The sequence below is a fragment of the Trichosurus vulpecula genome, chromosome 9, assembly GCF_011100635.1.
Source record: "Trichosurus vulpecula isolate mTriVul1 chromosome 9, mTriVul1.pri, whole genome shotgun sequence".
Lineage (NCBI taxonomy): Eukaryota > Metazoa > Chordata > Mammalia > Diprotodontia > Phalangeridae > Trichosurus > Trichosurus vulpecula.
The window spans coordinates 7,124,145-7,149,863 of NC_050581.1; the positions used below are offsets into that span (position 1 = coordinate 7,124,145).

At 37.7% G+C, this 25,719-nt stretch overlaps 1 pseudogene; it reads left to right on the top strand.

Annotated features, from left to right (window-relative positions):
• Window positions 1–569: 569 nt before the first annotated feature.
• LOC118831140 lies at window positions 570–24,780 on the top strand (annotated as a pseudogene).
• Window positions 24,781–25,719: the final 939 nt, after the last annotated feature.

Below are 25,719 nucleotides of genomic sequence, written 5' to 3' on the forward strand. Positions count from 1 at the left end.
TAGACAGCCCTCTAACTCACCAACAGGTTTGAGACTCATTGGTTACACTCAACCTGGTTTAGCCTGTCTGCTATCATATTTATCTGGACATGGCCGCTTCTTGGAGTCACGGGGGAGATTTAGCTGTATCAGGTGGACACTAAAGGTGGAAAGCAGCCATGAAAATAGCTTGGCAACTCTCACACCAAGGGTACTAGTATTCTCTGAACACACCCTACACCCCAGTGTAAAGCCAGTCAGTAAGCGAAAAGATCTTTCCCCACCCATTGAATAGGCTTCAGGTGGGGCAAGCAAAGGGAGGTCTGATTAGAGACAAGCCCACACCCTTTCACTAATTAAGTTCGAGGTCCCAGGCTAGTTAGCAAACTAGTTTGCTAGTTTGAGAGGCATGAAGCCCTCAAGGCCCTAAGGGGAGTTGCTGAGACCAGAGCCAATGGTATGTGCCTGAGTTCTAGTCAATCAGATGATGCCAAAGGACAGTATAAAAAGAGAGAACAGAACTTGGAAACAGCAGAAAACTGAGGTCTAGGAGGAGGAGAAACTGAGGACTGAGAGTAGAACTGGACACAATGGGAGCCAGAAGCAGCCGAGTGGAGAGCAGCAGGATTCAGAAGCCAAGGGCCAACTTCCAGAGTGGAGAGCAGAGAGTGCTGAACACAAGAGGGAGTTGAAGAACTGGGAGTCAGCAGAGCTTCAAGAGAGAGTGCTGAGCAGGCAGTTAGTGAGTGATATTCTCATAGGAGGGCCCTAGCATTGAGGGGAAGCACAAGTATGGTTTGGCTTGCTGCTATAATCTTTTGTTATAATCTCTTTGTTACTGTAGTAAGGTGGGCTTATTGGTTTGGGAATGTTATTGCCACAACATCAAATTGGGGGCATTGGTCCTTGAGTCTGGTCCTTTGGAGTCTAAATAAATGTTATACTTCCTCTGCCTTCTACCTAGCGAACTCATTATACTCTGCTGTTCCAAGCCATTCAGGCATGCTCACAGTCCTCTCCAAGGTCATGAATTTTGCCTTACTGATATAACCAGGCACCATAGTATGTGTCAGAGGAAGAACTTAAATCCCAGTCTACAGAACTCCAGTTCTATTATGCCACATTGTGTGTTCTGCCATAGATTAATGTCCACATTTTGCTCTAGAGATTATCTAATATTTAAAGTGAATCAAGACATTGGAGAGCATGCACCCACTTAGGGTATAAAGACACTTTCAATTTCATGAGGCTCTTTGGACACGTGGTATGGTTTAGCAGACAGAGTCCTGAACAAATGAATGGGTCAAAGAGAGAACTGATGAACTCTGAGTGTGGACTGAAGTATATACTCTTTTCACTTACTTTATTTTCCCTGCTTTTTTATAATTTCACTAATATGGAAATATGTTTTATATGATATCACATGTATGATTGATATAATATTGCTTGCCTTCTCAATAGTGAGGAAGGTACTAGATAAAGGGGAAAACTTTGGAACTAAAATTTTTTAACAAATGTTAAATGAATTAATAAGGAAACTTCTTGCAGGACTCAAGCTTGTTTGGTGCTCCTTTATTTGTAAAATTATTTCTTAGTGGCTGGTAAACAACTTTAAAGAAAAAATGGCATTATCGTAAATGACACTTTAGGTTACTTCTGAGTCTGAGAGCCAGAATTCTCTGCACAGTATGAATGGCAACAATATTATTTGGACAGCTTCATTTGTGACAGAAATCTTCTATTGGATAAAGAATCAAGACCAGAAGATTTTTTAAAGCTCATCTAACCTAATTCTCCCATTTTACAGGTCAAGAAATTAAGACTGAAGAAAATTAATTTATTTGACAATATTACATAGCTTGTCAATGGATGAACTGGGTTTCCCTGTCTTTGGTTTATCCCTTTTGCCTTTGGCTTTTTAAAAAAAATGATATTTTGTTTTTTCTAATTACATGTAAAGACAATTTTATTTTTTTAAATTTTGAATTCCAAATTCTCTCCCTTCCTTTGAGACAGCAAGCAATTTGATATAGGTTATATATGTGCAATCATGCAAACCACATTTTTATATTAAACATGTTATGAAAGAAAACATAGACAAAATACCAAAGAAAATGAAAAATAGTATGCTTTGTTCTGCATTCAGATTCCAATGGTTCTTTCTCTGGAGGTGGATAGCATTTTTCATTTTGAGTCCTTTGGAATTGTCTTGGATCATTGTATTGCTAAGAATAGCTAGGTTATTCATGGTTGATATTTCTGTTACTATGCACAATGCTCTCCTGGTTCTACTCACTTTACTCAGCATCAGTTCATACAAGTCTTTCCAGGTTTTTCTCAGAGCATCACACTTATTTCTTATAGCATTATAGTATTTGATTACAATCATATACCACAACTTGTTCAGCCATTCCCCAATTGATGGGCATTCCCCCAATTTCTAATTCTTTGCCACCACAAAAAAGAGCTGTTATAAATAGGTGCTTTTCCTTTTTTAAAAAAAAATCTCTTTGGAATACTGCCTTTTGCTTTCTAAATGAAAGTCACAGTACTGTAGTCTCTTTTTATATGGAAACCCCTAAGAATCCTTGATTGGCAGGTCCATAGTCTATCTAAAGGTTAAGAACACATGCTCTTTAAATTAAAAAAAAACTCATAGGAAGAGTGTGGTTAAGATTTTTAAAAATACATTTTTTAATTCTTAAAAAAATAAATTTTAATTTTATTGTATGTCATACCTAGACATTTAATACATAACAGAATCCTTGCTGTTTAATCCAATCATGTGTGTTATTCCCACACATGATGAGAAAACTCCTTTCTCAACTCCACTTGAACTCTCATCTTAGGATCAGATCCCTTACAAAGCTATTACAAGGCACTGAGGCACAAGTGTGAATGTGGAATGATTCTAATCTTTATTTGAGATGATGGATATACCTGTCTCCTCTTGTAATCACATATTTTTCCTGACCAAATGATAGTGTCTCAGGATTCTCATTATTTCTCTTTCCATCCCTTCCTTTTCCAACCAGAGTGAGAAATAAATCACTTGGCAGGAGGAATGGGGGCAGGGAGAGAGACAGTTTGTCCGTCCTCCTTGATTCTTTGTTTTCCAAGTGCAGATCTTCCTACTGGTGAAACAGATGAAAAGAAGAACTTCCTACAGTTCCTTTTCTCCTCCCTCCAATGACTTCAGGCCCATAGATGTGCTTTCCAAAATAGATTTGAGCAATGTCTTGACCTAATTCAGTTCTTCTTACTTAAATGCTAAGTAATGAAATTTAACAATTAAAAAACTAAGTACCTGATAGATACAAGGTACTGGTAGTCTCAAAGATGGACAATAATATGCTTCTTTCCCTCAGAGATCTTACAATCTATTGTGATCATGGTGTATATATGAGTATGATACAAGATATGATAAGGGCAAAAGAGAGAGTTAGACAAAGAAATTTCTTTTATGGTCTTTACTCGAGAGGCAAGCATCATGGTTATCATGGCTACCTACTAGCCAAGACCAAGAATTGCTGGTGGATAGTTATAGCAGTAAGGCAAGATTCATGACCTCAAGGATGACCATGAACATGTCTAAATGGTTTGAACCTCGAACTATAAGAAATTCTCTAGATAGAAGGCAGAAGACATGTAATGTTTATTTAGACATGAGAGAATCCAATCCCAGGACTAATACTTCCAATTCCATATAGTAGCAACGATACTCCAAAACCAGTAAGCCCACCTCAATGTAGCAACAAGGAAATTATAACACGATATTATAGCAAGGAGTCAAGCCACCCTGTAACCTCTCCCCACCCCCCTACCCCCCCCACACTCCTCACCCCCACTCCCCACCCCCGCTAGGGCCTTCCTATAAACAATCATTCAAGAATCCTTACTCTCCACTCAGCACTTTCTTCTGTGGCTCTATAGACTCTGAGTTCCTGCTCCTCCAATTCCTGTAGCTCTCTGCAGTCTCTCTTTGATCTCCACAACTTTCTCTGGTTCTGTACTCTCTGCTCTGCAGTCTCTCTTGATGCTGGCTCTCCCTCAATATCTGCTGCCTCAACGTCTTATGTCTGCTCCTGAATTCTTCCACTCTCTGTTCTGCTACTCTCAATTCTCCTGCTCTCAGTTCTGGGCTCTCTTGTTATACAGTCCTAGCCATTACCTGATTAACTAGAACTCAGTGCACATAGCTTGGTTCTGATTTTAGCAACTCCGCTTAGGGCCCTGAGGGCTTCATGCCTCTTGTGGTCTAACTAGCAAAAGGGTGTGGGCCTTCAGCTTCACACCTAGTTAGTGAAAGGGTGTTGGCCTGCCTCTAATCAGGCCTCCCTTTGTTCACCCCACCTGAGGCCTATTCAATGGGTGGGAAAGATCTTCCTCTTTCTGATTGGCCTTACAATGGTTTAACCTCCTTTAAACAAGTAGGTTTGATGATCAGAACCACAACCAAAAAAATAAATTGTCATGTAAGGTTTGCTGACAACTTTTGCCAGAATATGGAGTTGTGAAAGATATGAAAGAAAACTCTCTCTTTATGAATTCACATCTGGACATTTATTTTCCTTGTTAGCCTTCTTGTCTAAGCTCTCAGTCTCTGAATTTTCCTGATTACACAGCCATAACAGTAAAATGGTGTCAGACCGAGGGGGTGGAGCCAAGATGGCACCTGGAAAGCAGGGATTTGCATGAGCTCCCCACCACGTCCCTCCAACAACCTATAAAAATGGCTCTACACAAATTCTAGAACTGCAGAACCCACAAAATAGCAGAGGGAAGCAGGGATCCAGCCCAGGATAGCCTGGATGGTCACTGGATGGGGTCTATTGCGCATGGAGTGGAGGGGAGCGGAGCTCAGCATGGGAGGCAGCAGGACCAGCAAGACCAGGAGCCAGGCAGAACGGGCCCTAGCACCGTGAATCAGTGAGATATGTCAGTTACCAGACTTCTCAACCCACAAACACCAAAGACAATAGAGAAGGTTAGTGGGAAAAGCTGCGGGGGACAGAGTTCCTGGTTCTGCCACTGCCCCAGGGGCAGCAGGGGAGGTGCAGCTACAGAACTACAGCTGCAGTTACTTCTGGCCCCAGGCCCATGTGGTGGGAGGAACGAAGTGGCAGATCAGAGCAGGAGTGAAGAGGCTGCTGAAAATTTGCGTCAGGTCTGGGTTGGTGGTCCTTGAGGAAGGAGGAGTGCTGGGGTGGCAGAGCTGGCTATATAGAAATAGCTCTGAAATCAATGGCGCATCTCCTCAAGCTTGGAACAAAGTATTCTTTGCTCTACAAGCAGTCATACCCCGACGAAGAACTCAAAGGTCAAGTAAGTTGCCTGGGAACACGGCCAGGCAGTGAAAACACACACAGATTCAGTCTCAGACTTTGCATTCTTTCTTTGGTGACAAAGAAGACCAAAGCACACGGCCTGAAGAAGTCAACAAAGTCCAAGAGCCTACACCAAAAGCCTCCAAGAAAACATGAACTGGTCTCAGGCCATGGAAGAGCTCAAAAAGGATTTGGAAAAGCAAGTTAGAGAAGTAGAGGAAAAATTGGGATGAGAAATGAGAAGGATGCAAGAAAACCATGAAAAACAAGTCAATGACTTGCTAAAGGAGACCCAAAAAAAATACTGAGAAAAATATTGAAGAAAACAACACTTTAAAAAATAGACTAACTCAAATGGCAAAAGAGCTCCAAAAAGCCAATAAGGAGAAGAATGCCTTGAAAGGCAGAATTAGCCAAATGGAAAAGGAGGTCCAAAAGACAACTGAAGAAAATACTACCTTCAAAATTACATTGGAGCAAGTGGAAGCTAGTGACTTGATGTATTGGCAACCAAAAATGGGCTCCTTAGCACTTAGTCAACAAGTGCCCTTGACTAGTTTGGCTTTTTCCCCTGAACTGAATGCTGTTTGTATGTTGGACTGGAGTAAGCTTCTCGGCCCCTTCACCTTGCTTCCCTTGCTTAAGCTGATGGAAAGAACCTGTGCTTTCCCGGTCAACCCCTTCACCTTGCTTAAGCAGATTGAAAGAACCTGTGCTTTCCCCGGCGTACCTTACACCCCCGCAGAAGCTGGATGGTTAAAAGCAGCTCCCGTTGGAGCCAGAGGCTGCTACAGCTACAGCCACAGCCACAGCCACAGCCACAGCCACAGCCGCAGCCACAGCCACAGCTGAAGCAGGAGCTGCCAGTAGCAGAGCTGACCTACGGGAGGAAGCTGAACAAAGACTTCAGGCCAGTGGCTAATCTTTTTACCATAGAGGGGGAAGCATGATTTTGCTTTATGCAATCATGCTTCTCTGTAGCCTCCTGGTTACTCTTTCAAGGCGTACTTATTGGGCCTGGAAGCTTTTGATCAATATATCAAAATGGGGTTGCTGGTTCATGGGTTGGTTACTGTGGAGCCTAAATATATGTTTTGATTCTTCTGCCTTTTACTTTGAGAGTTTCTTATATCCGGCGGTTCCGAACCTTTCAGACATGTTTATGATCCTCTTTGAGATTATAAACTCTGCCCTCCTAATACACTTGATGAGAAATCAAGATAGTATAAAACAGAACCAAAGGAATGAAAAAATTGAAGACAATGTGAAATATTTCATTGGAAAAACCACTATCCTAGAAAATAGATCCAGGAGAGATAATTTAAAAATTATTTGACTACCTGAAAGCCATGATCAAAAAAAGAGCTTAGATATCATCTTTCAAGAAATTATCCAGGAGAATTGCCCTGATATTCTAGAGTCAGAGGGCAAAATAGAAATGGAAAGAATCTACAGATCGCCTCCTCCAATAGATCCCAAAAAGAAAACTCCTAGGAACATTGTCGCCAAATTCCAGAGCTCCCAGGTCAAGGAGAAAATACTGCAAGTAGCCAGAAAGAAACAATTTGAGTATTGTGGAAACACAATCAGAATAACACAAGATCTAGCAGCTTCTACATTAAGAGATCGAAGGGCTTGGAATACAATATTCCAGAGGTCAATGGAGCTAGGATTAAAACCAAGAATCACCTACCCAGCAAAACTGAGTATCATGCTCCAAGGCAAAATATAGACTTTCAATAAAATAGAGGACTTTCAAGCTTTCCCAGTGAAAAGACCAGAGCTGAATAGAAAATTTGACTTTCAAACACAAGAATCAAGAGAAGCATGAAAAGGTAAACAAGAAAGAGAAATCATAAGGGACTTACTAAAGTTGAACTGTTTTGTTTACATTCCTACATGGAAAGATGAGGTGTATGATTCATGAGACCTCAATATCATAGCAGCTGAAAGGAATATGCATATATATATGTGTGTGTGTGTGTGTGTGTGTGTGTATACATATATATACATATGTGTGTGTCTATGTATGTATATATATAGGTATATATGTGTATATATATGTGTGTGTGTATACACACACACACACACACACACACACACACACACACACAAAGGGCACAGGGTGAGTTGAATATGAAGGGATGATATCTAAAAAAATAAAACCAATTTAAGGGATAAGAGAGGAATATGTTGAGAGAGGGAGAAAGGGAGAGATAGAATGGGGTAAATTATCTCTCATAAAAGTGGCAAGAAAAAGTGGTTCTGTAGGAAGGGAAGAGGGGGCAGGTGAGGGGGAATGAGTAAATCTTGCTCTCATCGGATTTGACCTGAGGAGGGAATACCATAAACACTCAATTGGGTATCTTACCTCACAGGAAAGAAGGAGGAAGAAGATTAAAAAGGGTGGGGATGATAGAAGGGAGGGCAGATGGGGGGAGGAGGTAATCAAAAACAAACATTTTCAAAAAAGGACAAGGTCAAGGGAGAAAATTCAATAAAGTGGGATAGGTTAGGAAGGAGCAAAACATATTTAATCCTTCACAACGTGAGTATTGTGGAAGGGTTTTACATAATGATAAGCATGTGGCCTATGTTGAATTGCTTGCCTTCTTAGGGACGGTGGGTGGGGAGGGAAGAGGGGAGAGAATTTGGAACTCAAAGTTTCAAAATCAGACGTTCAAAAACAACAACAACAACAAAAGTTTTTGCGTGCAACTAGGAAATAAGATACACAGGCAATGGGGCATAGAAATTTATCTTGCCCTACAAGAGAAGAAGGGAAAGGGTGATGGGAGGGGAGTGGGGTGACAGATGGGAGGGCTGACTGGGGAACAGGGCAACCAGAATATACGCCATCTTGAAGTGGGGGGAGGATAGAAATGGGGAGAAAATTTGTAATTCAAACTTTTGTGAAAATTGATGCTGAAAACTAAATATATTAAATAAATTTTAAAAAAAGAAAAAAAATGTTGTCAAACCTGACTGCAAAATATATCTATCCTTGGTTTTTATTTCATTATATTTAAGTACTAGAGGATGTCCCAAAAGTCCTAGTGCAGTTTAAGCTTTAATAGCTTTAAATTGTATGTGTACTACATTGTACACATACATGTACTACTAATACATAATATACATTATAACTGTACACAATACAAACTTAAAAGAATGAGATAAAGAAAAAATTAAAATATTTAAAATTATTTGACTATTGAATTTATTAATGGTACTAAACATTTTTACTCTCACTAAAATATTAATAGTAGTAAGACCAATGAGATTAAATATGCTTCATTATTTTTTAAAATCATCATTAACATTTTGTGATACAGAGATTCAAATAAGCATAACACAAGGTACAGTTGTATATAATATAAGTGCGCATGAAATAAGGAGAAAAGTGAATCACTACAAATTGCTGTAATTTAATCTGAGCAGGAACAGATCTCATTCGGTTAGGAGAATCAGAAAGACTTCATGGAGGAGGTAACATTTGGGCGGGGTCTTGAAGGAAGGAAAGGCTCTCGATAAGCTCACCCTGGGGTCAGTTCTACTGGTTGACTTGGTTTGTAATTACTAGAATTCCTTCAGAAACCTATTTTTTTTCTACCATGATTGTAAATTTCCATAAGAAATTACATATCTTGGATAATAGAAAGAAAAAATAGTTTGCAACGAAGTCTAGAATACCATATATTTATCACAGTCTGATAGAGGCCCTTTGACCTCTCTGTTTCAGAAAATATTTTGGAAAAGAGCATTTCTCCAATATCCCCTAAATAAAAACTGAAGCAAATAATTCATTGTGTCCTCCATGAGTGAACTTTTTTTATTTTTTGGTATTGGGGTTCCACAAAGGCAAAACTTTCTATCTGTGCTTTGCTTAAAAAATATATTAATTATTGACATCCTTTTCCCTTTTCAAGTTCTTCTCTACTTTTTTTGGCCCATCGAATTATTCGTTTACTTATAATCTGCCATACCTTAGGAGCCCCTCATTTCTTTTAACATAAGCAAAATATCCCATCATTTTGTAAAAATGAATTTCTCCTGCTTTAATGGTCTCTTTTGACTTAGTACTGGATACTCACTGCAAAAGAGTACAGGAACCTAAGATCGTCTGGTAATAGATGTGTGCCACTAGTAGACAAGAGCTAACATATTGTTCAAGTCAGTCAGCCACAACAATCATCTTCTCCCAGATCACTTTTACCCACTAATCACCTCTTCCACAAAAATCACATCTTCCCCAAGAATCAGCTCCTCCACACCATCACCTCCTCCTCTAGGATCATCTCCTCCACAAGCATCATCTCCTCCCAAGAAATCACCTCCTCCAAATCTATTTATTGTCCGGAAATTAACAGCTCTTGATGAATTGCTCTTTCCATGAGTGTTATGTGGAATCAGGCGTGAAAAACAACACAATAAAAGGCATAAAAGAAATATAGGCAGAATAACAAAAATAGTTATAGCAGTAATAGAATCCATGTTTTTCAGGGTGTAAATCTTTTCAACATCAAAGCAGCATCAATAAGGGCAGCATAGTCTTGCTACTGTTTCTCAAAATCTTTATAGTCACGTGTCCCTGGATCTCTTTGTTCATAGCCAATATGTTTCCATTTCTTTTTGATTTCCCCATTTCACATTATTCAGAGATTCTCACCTTTGATAGAAGCATCTGAAAAACAAATCACAGGTGAATTAGATTTGGGTGGGAAAAGCTTTATCAAAGACACATAGGTTGTGTGAGCATCTACATTCATAAATTTCTTCAAAAGTTATTTTTTCAATCAAGCAAGCAAGCAACATTTGCTTTCCACTTCTGTGTCCATCACTGCTAAGTGCTCAATCTACAGTGAAGAAGGCAATTCAGTCTCTGTCTTTCAGAAGAAAACATGCACAAATATAAGTGGAGACAAAATACATAAATTAGATTCAAAGGTATCTTAGGGGAAGGCTGTAGGTGAGTATCTGGTGGTGGGCAATGTTCTGGTTGGAGAGGAATAGAAACCAGAAAAGTTTTCAAGCAGAAGATGTCATTCGATCCAAGACTTAAAGGCAAACCAGGGATTCCAAGACAAGGAAGTAAAGGAGGGAACCCATTCCAGAAATTGGGCACAACTAGTGCAAAAGGCAGAGAAATGGGAGACGGAATGTCAGGTGCGAGGATTAGCAAGAAGGACAGCATTGCTGGATTGTAAACTGCACTGATGATATTAATGAGTAATGACCTGGTAAGATAGGATGGACTATAGGTTATGAAGAACTTTAAATACAAAAAGACAAGATGGGTTTAAGATGGAAGAGTAGTAGGCAATTTTTCTAGATCCTTCACATTCCCCTACACAATGACTCATAAAGTGTATGCACGAGCTGAATACATATAAATGAGGAGTGCAAAGAAGAGTTTATACCATGGAGGGCAGATGGGCAAAAACTTGAACCTCAATCTCATCTAAACTAGTTCTAGAAGGGAAGAACATACATTCACACACAGGTGGGTACAGAAGTTCATCATATCCAATAGGGACATTGGAGATGAAAGTGTCAACAGAAAGAGGAGAGGATAAAAGAGCAGATATTTTAAGGAAGGCAATGGTCACAAGCAAAGCAGATTCTTGAGGAGGGGTAAAGAAGAAACAGATGGGTATAAGAGAATAGAGGGAAATTCACAGTTAGAAATTATAACTGTGACTACAAATGGGAGAAACTCACCCACAAAATAGCAGAGGATAGTAGAATGGAAGAGAAATATAAATCCAACCATATATTGCTTCCTAGAAACAGATTTGAAACAGAAAGATAGAGAGTTAAAATAAAAAGCTAGAGCAGAATCAACTTTGCTTCAACCAAAGGGGAAAAAAGGCAGCAATCATAATCTCAGACAAAGAAAAAGCAAAAAATGGACCTAAATAAAAGAGAAAATCAGGGAAACTATATTTTACTAAAAGATACCATAAACAGTGAACTAATATCAAAACTGAATATATATATATATATGTATATATATATATATATATATATATATATATATATATATATATATACATACACACACACCAAATTAGGGAGGAAAAGTTGAATGAACAATAGGTAGAGATAGACATTATAACCATACTAGAGGAGGACCTCAATCTACCTCTCTCAGATCTAGATAAATCTAACCATAAAGCAAAGAAGAAAAAAGTTAGGATGAAGAATACAATTTTAGAGATGATAGACCTCTAAACAACATAATGCAGGAATAGAAAGGAGTTGTACATGGCACCTTGACAAAAATTGACCATGTATTAGGGCATAAAAACCTCACAAACAAATGTAGAAAAGTAGAAATATTAAATGCAATAAAAATAAAATTACATAAAAGCCTTTGAAATATATTTAAATGAACTGGAAACTAAATAATCTAATTTTAAAGAGAGAGTGGGTTAAAGAATGAATCATAAAAATAATTAATAATTTTATTAAAGAGAATGACAACAATGAGACAACCTACTAGATTTTGTGGGTTGCAGCCAAAGCAGAACTCAGGAAAATTTACATTATAAAATCCTTCCTTAGAAAGAGTGAGAGAAAGAATGTGAGAGAGAGAGAGAGAGAGAGAGAGAGAGAGAGAGAGAGAGAGAAATCAATGAGTGGGGCATGGAACTAAAAAAATATTAAACTAATTAACAAATTAAAAATTGCAATCCTGAAAGTCAAAGGAGATGTTAATAATACTGCAAATTAAAGGAAAAAAACTCATTGATAAACTTGGAATTGTTTTTATTTTTAAAAAATAAACAATTGGCTAACTTTATTTCTTTTAAAAAAGAAAGAAAACCAAATTATTAGTTTCAAAATGAAAAGGGTGAACTCACAACCAATGAAGATGAAACAAAAACAATTTTAGGAGCTATTTTTCAAAACTATATACCATTAAAATTAACAATCTAAATAAAATGGGTGAATACGTATAAAAAGGTAAATTGCCTAGATTAACTGAACAGGAAATAGAATATTTAAATATCTTACCTTAGAAAAAGAGATTAAATAAGTCACTAATAAGCTCCCTCAGGGAGAAAAACTCCAGGACCAGATGGATTTAGCAGTGAATTCTACCAAACATCTAAAAAAGAATTCATTCCAATACAACATAAATAAATTTTTAAAAACACATTAAGAAGTCTTACCAAATTTTTTTTATGACAAAAAATGTTGTTTTGATGCCTGAACCAGAAAAAACTGAAACAGATAGAGAAAACTATGGGCCAATTACCCTAATGAATTTTAAATAAAATTTTATCAAGGTGATTACAATTATATATTACAAAGATCATACACTATGACCAGGCTGAATTTTTACCAGGAATTCAACATTAGGAAAACTATAATCATAATTGACCATCTCAATAAGAAGACCAACAAAAATGATATGCTTGTATCAATAGATGCAGAAAAAGCTTTTGACAAAATACAGCCCTCATTCCTTTAGGAAAAAAAAAACTTTAGAAAGCATTGGAGCAAATGGAGCTTTACTTAAAATGGAAATTAGTATGTATCTAAAACCAAGAGCAATGGGGACAAACTAGAAGCCCTTCCAATAAGATTGAAACATGAATGTCCATTATACCATTATTATTCAATATGGTACTAGAAAAATTATCTATAGAAATAACACAAGAAAAAGAAATCAACAGAAAAAACAGGCAAAGGAAAAACAAAACTATCGATTTTTACCAATGATATGATGATTCACTTAGAGAACTCTAGAGAGTTAACTGAAAAACTAGCTGAAACCTTAAAACTTCAGCAGAGTTGCAGGATATAAATAAACCCACGCAAGTCATCAGCATTTCTATATATTATCAACAAAGCCTAGCAGCAAGAAATAGAGAAATTCATTTGAAAGAATTACAGACAGTAGAAAATGCTTGAGAAGATACCTGTGACAATATGCAGAGGAACTATATAAACACTCTAGATTTATTTCTGAGGCTTCTGGGAGAAAATGATTTAAAAGCAAGGCCAGCAAGTTACCTTTAAATCAGGTCAACTAATCTCTCAGTGATTAATGACAATTTGACAAGTTTACCAAGCTTATTTTTATACCAGAAAAAAAGGAACTACATTCATGAGGCTGTTTCATAAGTTTTGCAAAGAAGTAGGTGGATTTGCAATATTCACTGCTGGGCATGTCAAAGGTGTAATGGAGAGTTTCTAGAGGAGAATAACTGCTAGATTCAATATTTCATTGGTTTAGAAATTATTTCTATCATTCTGTGAATTTTTTTGAGAAGTCTCCTTCAGTGGCCCTTTAAGGATTTCTGCTATGGGACCATGATGCTCACTGAGAAAGAACTAACTTACTGAAAGAGGAATTTGGGGAGAGCTGAATCAATACCAACCCTGCCTCCAATTACTGAAAAGGGTAATCTGACTGTTAATAAAGAGTCCCATGATATCTCAGCTTAATTCTATGATTATATCATTTTATTTCTATAAAGATATATGTCCTATTCTAACTTATCTAATATTAAATCTTGCTAAAATATTCATTCACTAAATCTATAGATAACTTAGGCTTAAAGGAATATTTATGCTAGTTTATCCCTGGAAACTCATTCCTTTAATCAAACTAAGCTAAATCAAAGTAATCAATATTAACTGATTTGGAGATCATCTTTTGGAACACCATTACAAAACGTTCTTCATACACACACAAAAGACAAACCTAAGTGATCGGAAAAATATTCAGTGTTCTTGAATAGGCTAAGCCAATATAATAAAAATGACAATACTACCTAAATTATTTTCTTTATCAGTGCCATAACAATTAAACTAACAAAGAATTACTTTATAGAACAATAAAAAATAATAGCAAATTTCATCTGGAGCAACAAAAAGTCAAGAATATCAAGGGACTCAATGCCAAAAAAAATGAAAGGAAGAGGGCATAGCAGTACTACTAAAATACTGTAATCATCAACAAAGTTTTGTACAGAATGAAAAATGAGGAGATTAATCAATGGAACAGACTCAGTACATAATATATAGAAGCAAATGAGCACCATAACCTTGTATTTGAGAAACCCAAAGATTCCAGCTAATGGGACAAGAACTCACAATTTGAGAAGAATGTCAGGAAAGCTGGAAAGTATTCTGGCAGAAACTGAGCACAGACCAATCTCTCACTCATATACCAAGATAAACTCAGAATTGGTACATTATTTGTATATAAAAGAAGATATCATTAGCAAATTACTGGAGCATGGAAGAAACTACCTGTCAAATCCATGGATAAAGAAAGAATTCATGGCACAACGGTAGAAAGAGAGGTTTGTGAAAACTAAAATGGATAATTTTGATTGCATAAAAATAAAAAGGCTTTGCACAAACAAAACCAATGCAGCTAAATGAGGAAAGGTAAGAAACTGGGGGGGGGGGGGGGCGCGAAACTTGTCAGCAAATTTCTCTGATAAATGTTTCATTTCTCAAATATGTAAAGAACTGATGTGGATACAAAGGTCCCCTAAGGGTGGAGTTGCCCTTTCCCTGGTTGATCCTCTAACCTGAAGACACCCTAAAGTCTCTTGTTACAAAGGTGCTCTAGGGGTTGAGTTGCTCTTTCCCTGCCTTATCTTGAAATACCACAAAACTTCCCCTTACACTGGACCATGGAGTTCCTTGTCTTTATGACCCCATCCTGGGTCATAAAAATTCCCTTTGTCTCCTTTATCTTGTCCTTATAAAAACAAGCCTCTGTCCCTCTGTAAATTTGCTAGTCCTTCTTCGTGGGATAGCCCACTGGTTTTGCATCAATAAAGCTCCCAATGGCTTCAGAGAAGGTCTAAGTGAATTCTTTCACATTTGAACCAGCTCTCCCAGCACTGACCTTGTCAGAACTGAGGCAAATTTGTAAGAGCCTCCCCCAAAATTGCTAAATGATCAAGAGATATGAAGAGGCAGTTTTCAGAAAAAGAAATCCAAACTATCAAGAGTCATATAAAAATGCTTTGCATGACTAATAATTAGAGAAATGCAAATTAAAAACAACTCTGTCATACCACCTCAGATCACTATGAGCCAGGCACTGAACTCAATAAAAAAAGAATATTGTCCTGGGTATCAATAGATAATGGGCACCAGGTTCTGGATTAAGTGATAAATGTGGATTTTTTTTATCCCCAAAGACTGAGAGGTTGCTGAGTGCTAGTGGAACAGAAGATGGAAATGGTATTTGGGGCCGATTAGTATTTCAACTCTCCTATCGCTGTATTCACTCCCAGGTTCTCTGATCCAGTGATACTCTCCTTCCTGTTGATTCCTTGAACTAGACATTCCATCTCCTGAATCTAGGCATTTTCAACAAGCTGTCACCTATACCTTGAATCCTCTCTCTTCTCATCTTTGCCTCCTAAGCTTCCTAAGACTTCCTTCAAGTCCAGCTAAAAACCATCCGTTCTACAAGAAGACCTTCCCTATCTTACATAATGCTAGTACCTTCCCTGTAATCTCCAATTTGTTCTTTGTTTGTTTTTTGGCAGGGCAACTGGGGTTAAGTGACTTGCCCAAGGTCACACAGCTAGTACATGTGTCAAGTATCTGAGGCTGGATTTGAACTCAGGTCCTCCTATCTCCAGGGCCTTTGCTCTACTCACTGCACCACCTAGCTGCCCCTAATTTGTTCTTATAAATATTATTTCTAGATAATTGTTTTCATGTTGTCTCCCTCATTAATCTATGACAGGGGTGGGAAACCTGAGGCATTGAGGCCACATGTGACTCTCTAGGTCCTCAAATGCAGCCCTTTGACTGAATCTTAATTTCACAAAACAAATCCCCTTAATAAAAGAGGTTGTTCTTGAACTCAGTCAAAAGGCCACACCCAAGGACCTAGAAGGTTACTTGTGGCCTCCAGGCCACAGGTTCCCCACCCCTGATCTATGAGCTCTTTGAAAACAGCTGCAATTATTTTGTGTCTCCCATGCTTAGCACTGTGCTTTGAATGTAGTAGCTACTTAACAAATGCAAATCAACTAACTGAATGTTTACCAGTATTACCAGTTAGGCTGAGGGCATGAGTGGAAGCAAAATCAGTACTGAAAAGGACAGCAAGGATGTATTATTATCAAGCAGGAACAAGTTCTCAATGAGTGTCAGAAGATAAAAGAAGTGAGACAGGAATATTCTAAAGATAAAAACAAGTTTGTTAATTACAGAGCAGGAATTCAACAGATTATAGTGGAAGGGCCATGAAGATCTGGAATGCGAGAGTAGGGTGTAGAGCTGAAGGTGAAGGGCATGACAGAGTGAGCATTTAGGGATGGGCAACAGTTTATACATCAGCAACAGGTGGTTTAGAATCACTGGGATGGGTAAAGTAAAGCAAGTGGGAATATTCTAACAAGCAGTGTGCTGGTAATATTTAACAACAATCTCTATAGGGGGTGGGATGTATAGACAATATAGTTGTATATTTAATCTGCATTATTTATGTTTTCCCCATCACTTTTTTAAGTCTAGATAATTAACAAAACAATACATTTAGCCCTGATTTGTAGCATTTGCTGATACCCAAGTTGTAAATGGACAGCACTGACAATTTAACAATTGGCTCTCAAGAGCCAGTTAAAGATGGGTCCAGTAAACCCTTGATTTTAACTATTAGAGAATGAATCCAGGCAGGGTGTCCATGGGGATAGGACTGTGATTTTAAAATTTCTCAACAAGAGTAAACAATGCACTACAATTAACTAGATGGTATTAATGATTAGTGATGATATGGACTACTTTCTCTACTGGTTCTGGGAAGTTGAAGAAAGGGGAATTAATCTATAACAACACCCACTCAGGAACAACATAGCCAGATGAAAGAAGTGGTGTGATTAAGATCCTACGCTCTGACCCTTGCCAGGCAACAATACCTTTTTATGACAGTGAATATTAGTATTAATTCATTTACTACTAGCACCCCTATGGCTAGCAAAATTCCACTACTTATTACTCTTACTCTCCCTGACTTATTCAATTATCAGGTTCCTAGGACCAAATTATCCCCATTTTTGAGTTGCTGTCTCTAATCTTTTGGTTCCCCTCAGCCTATCTTGCCTAGAGGCCAACCCAATTCTTCAAACACCTTCCTGTGCCCTCTGGAATTCTTGCTGCATAATGAACAAACTCCATCACTTAGCTTCTTTCACTAAGCACTGTTGACCATCCTGTCCAGAGTCTTCACTCACATTAGCCCTAGAGGAAGCGTTGGAACGCTCTCTGTTTTCTACTGACACATTCTCCTTTTGGATGTGATCGTGATCAGCAATCTCTCCCTCTTGAAGTTTATTGGATTAAAATTTTCTTCCCTAAACATATCATGGCAACTGTTATAAACCAGCTCGGAATTAAGTACAGAGCTCATTGTCTTTTTCTCCTTTCCACTCCAACCTTTACTCTAGAGAACTTCAGTATCCATGTTGATGCTCCTTCAGACTCTCTAATCTTCTCATTCCTCACTCTCCTTAAAGCATGATGAGGCCTATTCTTTTACCCCACCTCAGCCACAGTAAAGCATGGCCAAACTCAGGATCTCACTTCTACCTACAGGTATCCATTTCCTGAATCTAACATTCTGACACTCCTCTCTACCCATAACCACTGACCATCTCTCCTAAATATTTTCTTTGCTTTCACCCAGATCTCCAATCCTTCAGCACTTTCCCCAGCTCTCAGTTCATTTTCCCATTTAAACTCTATAGTTAACCTATTCAATTCCACACTATCAGTAACTCTCAGACCCCCTACCCTTTGTCCCAATACTGCTCACTCCTTGCCAAAACCTAACCCTGAATTGCTCCCATCATTTACCTCCTCTGGTCTTTCTCATGTACTGCTGAAAAGAGCTGAAGGAAGTCACTGTAAGGCAACCCTTTTACTCTTCCTTAATTGATGCCCTATCAGAGAGAGACCTCAAAGAAACTAGTCCAAACTTCCTCTTCTCTCTTCAAGTGCCCCACATTTCTTCTTCCATCTGCTTTGAGCTGAGGATCTCGCCTTTCAATTTAATGATGAAATTGAGGCCATTTGGAGTAAGCCTCAACTTCTTCCCTTCTCTTCACTTGGAAACCCTGTGATTACATCCACCCTCCCTTCGTTCTTTTCCCCTCTCTCTGATAATGAGGTACCCTTTCTCATTTCAAAGACAAGCCCCTCCACATAAGCCCCTTCTCACTTCCCTCTCTCCTCTTTAGCAGATCATCCCTTATGTGAGGCAACCAAGTGGTGCAGTGGATTGAGTTCTGGGCCTGGGGTCAGGAACTTCTAGGTTTAAATCTCACTCAAGACAGTTACTACCTGGGTCACTGTGGGCCTCTATTTACCTAATCTTTCCTAACTGTAGAACTGGGCAGATAATAATAGCACCTACTTTCTAGAGTGGTTGTGAGGATTAAATGGCATGATATTTTTAAAGCACTGAACACAGTGTGTGACTTATAGTAGGTGCTTAATAAATGCTTATTTCCTTTCCTTCCTCAAAATAACTGTGATTTGTGCCCATTTTACTGCTACATTTCCTTATTTAGTTTGATTCCTTACTTCCTTCTATCACTCCTCTATCTTGTTAATCTTCATTCTCTCCTTACCTAGTAGTTCCTTATCTACTGCCTTAAAACATGCTCAAGTTTCCCTCATCCTTTAAAAAAATCCTATATCTGTCACTGCTTTCACAGAAAAACTGCCAGAAAGAGCCATCTTCACTCGGTGTTCCAACTTCCACTCCTTTTCTTCTTAAGCCCAGTCTTGCTTCTAACTTTACTCAACTGAAGCTTTTCTCTCCAAAATTACCAGTGATTTTAAAATTGCCAAAGCAAATGGTATTTTCTTCTTCCTCATCCTTTTTGACATCTCAGGTATTTTTGGTACTTTTGAATTCCCTCTCCTTCCAGATACTTGCATCTCTCTGGGCTTTTGTCATACCGTGCTCTCTTGGTGCTCCTCCTAGTTGCCTGAACACTCCTGAATCATTTTGGTTGATTCATCATCCTTTTCATTACTTTCAGTTCTAGGTGTTCACAAAAGATCTGTCCTGGAATCTCTCATTTTTTTTCTTTATACTATCTCTTTCAGTAACCTCATCAGCTCCCAAGAGATTGAGTCATCATCTCCATGTGATTGGGGACATTCAAACAAATGCCACCTTCTTTTATATCATTGCAATGTCCTCCTAACTGGTCTCCTTGCCTCAAGTCTCTCCCTACTTCAGTCTAGCCTTCACACAGAGAGTAAAGTGATTTCCTTAAGCACAGATCTGACATGTCACTTCCCTGTTCAATAAACCCAGTAGTTCCCTATTGCCTCTAGAATAAAATATGAGCTCCTCTGTTCAGTTTTGAATACCTTTTTCCACCTGGCCCAATCTATCTTTCCAGACATGTTGCACATTACTTCCATTCCTACATTCTAGTCAATTCATTCAATTTTATTTCTTTTTATTACTCGTACATGACTCTCCATTTCCTATCTCTGTGCTTTGAACTGGCCATCCTCAATGCCTGTAATGCATTCCCTCCTCACTTCTACCCCATAGAATCCTTCTCTTCCTTGAAGGTAAAATTCTAATCCCACCTTCTATATGAAGCCTTTCTTTATTTCCCTGACTGCTGGCACTCATTTCCTAATAATTTCATACTCTACTTTGTATTTATTCTCTTTATAATGATATTGTATATACTTATATACACACTGGTTTCCTTCCTTCTTAGAATGAAACTTCTTTTGAGTAGGCATTATTCCCTTCTTTTCCTCTGTATCCCTACTACATTAAATGTTATGATGGCCTTTCCATGATTACAAGCTGGGCATTTTTGCTATTATTCCTGCGAACAGTAAAAAGTTGTTTCTAATTTATTTTCCTGTGTGACCAAGACTTGTTGGTCTGGGGAGGTGAAAGGGATTTGGTTGGAGAGGATTCCTTCAATTTCTTAATGAAAATATAGATCTTGAACTCCCTTTGGGATCAGTACTGAAAATCCTAAGATGTGAGAACTTGTACATAGGAAATTCCAATAAATATGTCCCATATTCTGTGCTTACATAGTGCCTGGCACATAGTTGGCACTTAATAAATGCTGTTAATTAAAAGATATCTAGATCCTCAAGAATTAACTGGCTCAAGGGACTAAAGGTTCAGGCCTTTGACTTTACTTCCTTGTCACTAGAGTGTAAACAACAACAAAGAACTTCAGACTTCCTCTGAGGCTGGGCTAACAGACCATGATGGGAAACAAGTAGGAAATCTTTGCACAGTTGACTCCACTCTCAGTGTCCTTGATGAATATACTTTTTGAATGTCCTTTTCCTCCTATGGCTATGTAAATTTGGTTTTATTAACTATTTATTGTTCTACGATGTTTCACTTTATTGTAATAGTGGCCCTAAACTACCAGAGTAGGGGCTTGAGTCAGGTTGAGCCCAAAACAAAATCTGTGCAGTATTACAATAGCCTCCCTAAAACCATTCCCTCCAAATTGAATCCTGTGAAATTATAATCACCAAACTTAGCCCCAAAGAAGAGACTTGAAAAGCATCTCCCTCCATTTCCTCAAAGAAGTATATGTAAAACATTGCATATAATGTCAGACTTTTCAATATGTCAGTTTTGCTGAACTGTTTTTTCCTCCTTTTGTTCCTAGTTATCAGACACATTGGGAAACGTAGGTCACGAAAAACCAAAAGATATCAATAGAATGTTATGTGTTTCTGTCTTCCCATCTTAACTCTTTATCCCTAGCAAAGAATCTCTGTTCACATCACTCTCCTACTTAAAAGCCTCCTGGAGCTGCCCGTTGCCTACCAATGCTTGGCATTCAACATCTTCCCTAATCTCATACTAGTTTTCTCTATTTCTTCAATGCTCTGTTCACATTGGATTGCCCTGTTGCAAGAACATGTACAATAATCTAATACTTCTTTGCTTATACTCAGGCCAGAGAATAGCCTGACAGTTGGCCTTTAACAAATGTTGTCATGGCATAGCTTTTAGTTCTCATGACATATATTTTCAAAGTTCTGGTGTTGACAAATTGTATTGGGATATGGAAGGGTATCTTCCCACTTTACCTTTCTCTGGATGCTACCTTTGAGAGACTTACTGGTCTATCAGCAATGGAAAACTCTGAAGTTGATAGTCACTCTGGTGCACACATGCAGGCTAATAATAGGCATATTCCTAGCCCATTGTGTGGGCATGCTGGCTCTATTCCAGTCCTTGGAACAGAATGTCCTTAAAAATTACATTTGTATTTTAACCCCCTGCCTTGGGGCAAAAGCAGCTTCAACCTCTTTCTGAACACAGTTTGTTCAGCTATCTGGAAAAAGGTCTTGATCTTGGAGGCTATAAGCTGTTCTTTGTTTCTGACAATCATAATTTCCTTTGTATCAATTGTTTGTAAATCTATACGGTATTGTTGATTTCAAGAATTTTCCATTATGTTTGTTCTTGCCTGAGTGGATTTTGTTGGAATTAATGTATGCATAATCGGGGGTCATAGAGGGAATCTTATAAGACAAAGTGCCTGGGAACATGGAGTGTTGTATGGTTTCTCTCTTTTGTTGTTGTTGTTGATAATGTTTTAGTATCTTAAAAATAAGAAAGAAAAGAAAGAGGGAAAAGGAATACACTACAGTGTGGATGTGGGTAGAAATCATCTCATATAATTTGGATGTACAAACAGAAGACTCCACAGAGAAGCAGGATACGATGGAGCAAAGAAGACAAAAATTGAACCTCAGATTATTTACAATTATTCCAGAAGGCTTGAGATGAAATGCATTACCCCCCTCCTGAGAAATATTGATGGACAAAGATTGAAGACTGAGTCATACTACTTTGGACATGAACAATGTGTGAATTTGTTTTGCTTGGTTATGAAAAGAGTTTTGTTTTTCTTAATTCTTCAGTAATTGAGAGGGAAAGAGTTGAAACACTGATAAAATGGATTTTTGTTCAATAAAAAATAATATTAAGTTTTAAAAAAGGCTATTTCAATAATCTAGGTAATAGGCAGCTGGGCTTGAAATAAGGTGGTATTTGCATGAATAGGGAGAAGGGTTCAAATGCAAGAGTTATTCTGAAGACAGAATCAGCATGATTTGGCAAACAAAAAGCATGACTTTTTCTTGATGATGGAGACTACAAATAAATTTTTCTTATTACTCATTTTTTCCTACCTACATTTCCTGCCTACAATTTGTGGCAAGAATAATAAAGGATCAGTAAAAAAGTGATGATGAATTCTTTTATACTATATTATTGAAAACGATATGGGTTTTTTAACTCAAGGAAAACTCACAATAAGGTTGCAGGCTATTTTTGTATTCTGTAAAAGTCAGTGATAAAAATCACATTTTGGCTGGTTAACAAAAGCTCAAGAATATCCAAGGAATCAAAATTTTAAAGTGTGAAGGAAGGCAGCCTAGAACTTCCAGATTTCAATCTATATTAAATAATAATAATCATTAAAACAATCTGGTATAGGATAAGAAATAAAGTGGTGGATCGGTAGAATATATTAGGTACACAGTATAAAATATTAAATGACCATAGTAATCTAGTGTTTGATCAAATCAACTATTCAAGATTTTAAGGGAAAAAAGCTAACTATCGGATAAAAGTTTCTAGGAAAACTGGAAATTAGTTTGTCAAGAACAAGGCATACACCAACATCTCATGCAGTATGCCAAAGCAAAAATGGATACATGATTTAGACACAAAGGATGATATCATAAAAAAATTAATGAGGCATGAAAGATTTTAACTGACAGATCAATGGATAATGAAAAAGTTTGTGTCCCAAGAAAAGACAGAAAAGATCAGAGGAAGTAAAATGGGTAATTTTAATTGTATAAAATAAAAAAGGTTTTGCACAAACAAAACCAATGCAACTAAAATTAGAAGCAAAGCAGGCACCCACGAAAAAATTTTACAGTGATTTTTTTCTGATAAAGGCCTCATTTGTCAAATATAAGGTAAATAAGTCAAATTTATAAAAATAAGAGCCATTCCCCAATTGATAAGTGGTCAAAGGATATGAACAGTATCTTCAGAATAAATTAAAGCTATGAATAGTCATGAAAAAATGCTCTAAACCACTATTGATTGGAGAAATGCAATTTAAAACAACTCTCAGATAACACCTCACACCGATCAAATTGTATAACATGACAGAAAAGAAAAGGGACAAATGCTGGAAAAGATTTGGAAAAATTAGGACACATATGCACTCTTGGAGGAATTGTGATCTGATCCAAGCATTCTGGAGAACGACTTGGAACTGTGCCCAAATTGTGCTTACACGTTGACTCAGCAGTATCACTAGTAATTCTGTTTCCCAGACAGATCAAAGGAAAAGGACCTGTACATACAAAAATATTTACAGCAGCTCTTTTTGTGGTGGCAAAGAAGTGGAAATTGAAGGGATGCCCTTCAATTGAGGAATGGCTGAAGAAGTTGTGGTTTATAACTGTGATTGAATACTATTGTGCTATAAGAAATGATGAGTAGCGTGGTTTCAGAAAAACCTGGGAAGACTTACATAAACTGATGCAAAGTGAAATAAGCAGGGTCAGGAGAACAGTGTACACAGTAATAACAACATTGTAATGATGATCAAGTGTGAAAGACTTAACTGCTCTGATCAAGATAATGATCCAAGACAGTTCTAAAGGATTCATGATGAAAATTGCTATCCATCACCAAAGAGATCACTGATGAATTCTGAGGGTAGGTTGAAGTATACTCTTTTCATTTATTTTATTTTCCTTGATTTTTTAAAAAAAACTTAGTTAATATAGAAATATGTGTTGTATGATATCATATTGCTTACCTTCTCAATGGGTGAGGGAGGGCATAGATGGAGAAAAAGAATTTGGTACTCAGAATTTTTAAAAAGAATTTTAAAACAAAGGAATGAAGGGAGGTATAGATACATGAATAAAGTGTCAAAAAAGGAAAATCTTTCAGGACGTAAGCTTGTATACGTCTCCATTATTGATACGCTTTATAACTTGGTGTCAGATAAATGACTTTAAAGAAAACAATGGACTGCTGGGAGCTGGAGCACTGGCAGTCCAGGCCTTGAGGGCCTCTGGCCCCTCTCAGGTGGCCGTTCACTCCATGGCGACCAGAGGAGGTATCCCTTCTGATCAGTAGCAGGCTACTGGCTGGAGAAAGAGATTAAGATGGCTTCAAGGAATGATTTGGATCCATACAATATGCTAGCCCCAAAGGCTGCTCCAGGGACTAAGGAGGAACCCAACCTGGTCCCTTCTATCACTGACAAGCAAACAGTGGGCTGTATCTGTGAAGAGGACAACAGCGCAGTCACCTGGTTCTGGCTTCACAAAGGCAAGGCGCAGCATTGCCCTAACTGTGGAACCCATTACAAGCTGGTACCCCACCAGTTTAGCCACTGAGCCCCTGAACTGGTTTACTTGAGATGTGTTATGTTTTCTTCCCTCCAATAAAAGGCTAGCCAGTTCCCTGACTCTCCCATAATAAAAAAAAAAGAAAACAATGGTGTTGATATAAATCCCATGGGTCAATCTACAAGTCTGAATTGGAGAGCAAGAGTTCCATGCACAGTATAAATGACAACAACATTATTAAGACAGCTTCATACATGACATAAATCCTACATTAGATAACATAATCAGAGACAGCAGAACTCTTAAAGATCACCTAGCCTCTCTCCCATCTTACAAATAAGAAATTAAGACCCCAGAAGACTATTTGCCAATATCGCATAGCTTATCTGTGGAACAGCTGGATCTCCCTGAACAAGGTTTTACTTTATTTACTTTGCCTTTGACTTTCTAAATGAAAGTCACAATATTGTAGTCTTTCTTCATATAGAAGCCCAGAAGAATCCTTGCCTCAACTCATGTTGGGGCCATAATCTACCTAAAGATGAAGAGCATGTGATCTTTAAGTAGATAGATAGATAGATAGATAGATAGATAGATAGATAGATAGATAGACAGATAGATAGGTAGACATGCATATATATGTAGGTATGTGTATGTATATGTGGGTATATATACACATATACACACATATGTGTGTTTGTGTGTGTATACATATATATGTAAAATCTCATAGAAATGGTTTTCTGAGATTAAGAAAATATTTTTATTTTTATAAATAATTTTTAAAATTTAAATTGTATTATATATTATATTTAATAATATTTAGTATATAACAGAATCTTTGCTGTTTAATCCAATCATGTGTGTTATTCCCACACATGGTGAGAAAATTCTTTTCTCGACTCCACTGGAAATCTCATCTTAGGATCAAATCCCTTATGAAGCTATTACGAGGCACTGAGGCACAAGTGTGAATATGGAATCATTCTACCCTGTCTTTGAACTGCTG